This window comes from Anastrepha obliqua, unplaced genomic scaffold (assembly GCF_027943255.1).
Source record: "Anastrepha obliqua isolate idAnaObli1 unplaced genomic scaffold, idAnaObli1_1.0 ptg000028l, whole genome shotgun sequence".
In the NCBI taxonomy this organism is placed as follows: domain Eukaryota; kingdom Metazoa; phylum Arthropoda; class Insecta; order Diptera; family Tephritidae; genus Anastrepha; species Anastrepha obliqua.
In genome coordinates this window covers 25,001-27,500 of record NW_026562186.1, presented here as the reverse complement: position 1 = coordinate 27,500, position 2,500 = coordinate 25,001, and the positions used below count along the sequence as shown (strand labels likewise).

The window sequence follows — 2,500 nt, the reverse complement described above, 5'->3', positions numbered from 1 at the left end:
GATATATATTATTGAAAGAAAATCAATTTATATATTATTAATATTATTTAATTTTACTCTTTCAATTAATATATGCAAAAAAAAATTGACATTTGTTATAAATAAAAATAAATAAAAAAATACTCTAAGCGGTGGATCACTTGGCTCATGGGTCGATGAAGAACGCAGCAAACTGTGCGTCATCGTGTGAACTGCAGGACACATGAACATCGACATTTTGAACGCATATCGCAGTCCATGCTGTTATGTACATTAAATTCAATTTTAAAGTACTGCTTGGACTACATATGGTTGAGGGTTGTAAGACTATGCTAAATAAGTTGCTTATTCTTTTATAAAAATAATTGAATTTAAGCAAATGTGTATATTATTGGATTTTAAATAATTCATAATATTAATAGCAAAAAAAATAAAGATATATAATGAATTTTATTTATTATATATTCTTTAAAAAAAAAATCCTCTCAAATAAAATGAAATGATGAAAATATTGAATCTAAGTATTCTTTACAAAAAATTTTCATATTATTTATATATATATATATAAAATAATAATTTATATATGTAATTAAAAGGAGGAATGTCTAGCATAAAAATTAAATTTTTTATTCTAGGATTGCCTCATTTTACATTATTATTATTTTTATATATTTACAATATATAAAAGGAGAAAAGAAAAATAGAGATGAAAAGATGATATAATTTTTTTATTAAATTGTGAGAAGATAAAAAAAGAATATTAAAACAACCTCAACTCATATGGGATTACCCCCTGAATTTAAGCATATTAATGAGGGGAGGAAAAGAAACTAACAAGGATTTTCTTAGTAGCGGCGAGCGAAAAGAAAATAGTTCAGCACTAAGTCACTTTGTCTATATGTCAAATGTGAGATGCAGTGTATGGAATATCTTAATATCTAGTATGAGAAATTAACGATTTAAGTCCTTCTTAAATGAGGCCATTTACCCATAGAGGGTGCCAGGCCCGTATAACGTTAATGATTACTAGAAAGATATTTCCAAAGAGTCGTGTTGCTTGATAGTGCAGCACTAAGTGGGTGGTAAACTCCATCTAAAACTAAATATAACCATGAGACCGATAGTAAACAAGTACCGTGAGGGAAAGTTGAAAAGAACTCTGAATAGAGAGTTAAATAGTACGTGAAACTGCTTAGAGGTTAAGCCCGATGAACCTGAATATCCATTATGAAAAATTCATCATTAAATAATTAAAAAAATAATGTGCATTTTTTTCATATAAGGACATTGTAATCTATTAACATAATAAAGTATTTATCAAAAGATCATTGGTGATATTAAGTTTATTTAAATTAATTTGCTTTTTAAGCATATTAACATAAAATAAATACTAATGATTTGATAAAGTGTTGATAGATTTTATTATATATAATGCTAAAATTCATTTTTTGAATTTTACAAAAAATTTAATATCTATGATATTAATATTTATTTGTATGCATTTATATGATTAACAATGCGAAAGATTCAGGATACCTTCGGGACCCGTCTTGAAACACGGACCAAGGAGTCTAACATATGTGCAAGTCATTGAGTTATATTAAACTTAATGGCATAATTAACTTAACTTAAATATAATGGGATTAATTTTTAGTCTATTTTTTAATAAATAGTCAATTAATTCAATCCCGGGGCGTTCCATATAGTTATGTATAATGATAATTTATTATTATTTATACCTCTAACTGGAGCGTACCTTGAGCATATATGCTGTGACCCGAAAGATGGTGAACTATACTTGATCAGGTTGAAGTCAGGGGAAACCCTGATGGAAGACCGAAACAGTTCTGACGTGCAAATCGATTGTCAGAATTGAGTATAGGGGCGAAAGACCAATCGAACCATCTAGTAGCTGGTTCCCTCCGAAGTTTCCCTCAGGATAGCTGGTGCATTTAAAAATTATATAAAATAATCTTATCTGGTAAAGCGAATGATTAGAGGCCTTAGGGTCGAAACGATTTTAACCTATTCTCAAACTTTAAATGGGTAAGAACCTCACCTTTCTTGATATGAAGGTTGAGGTTATGATATAATGTGCCCAGTGGGCCACTTTTGGTAAGCAGAACTGGCGCTGTGGGATGAACCAAACGTAATGTTACGGTGCCTAAATTAACAACTCATGCAGATACCATGAAAGGCGTTGGTTGCTTAAAACAGCAGGACGGTGGACATGGAAGTCGTAATCCGCTAAGGAGTGTGTAACAACTCACCTGCCGAAGCAACTAGCCCTTAAAATGGATGGCGCTTAAGTTGTATACCTATACATTACCGCTAAAGTAGATGATTTATAAAACAATTTCGATTGATTTATAAATTTTGAAACTTTAGTGAGTAGGAGGGTACAATAGTGTGCTTAGAAGTGTTTGGCGTAAGCCTGCATGGAGCCGCTATTGGTACAGATCTTGGTGGTAGTAGCAAATAATCGAATGAGACCTTGGAGGACTGAAGTGGAGAAGGGTTT

The 2,500-nt window shown here is 30.8% G+C and overlaps 1 non-coding gene and 1 pseudogene across 1 annotated transcript in view; both read left to right on the top strand.

Annotated features, from left to right (window-relative positions):
• Positions 1-120: 120 nt before the first annotated feature.
• LOC129251563 (5.8S ribosomal RNA) lies at positions 121-301 on the top strand (annotated as a pseudogene).
• A 444-nt stretch (positions 302-745) lies between these two features.
• The window catches only part of LOC129251560 (large subunit ribosomal RNA), a 3,986-nt gene continuing 2,231 nt past the window's right edge, over positions 746-2,500 (top strand). The window contains exon 1 of the ribosomal RNA XR_008583002.1: positions 746-2,500. This exon is cut by the window's right edge and continues 2,231 nt beyond it. This is a non-coding gene — a ribosomal RNA (large subunit ribosomal RNA).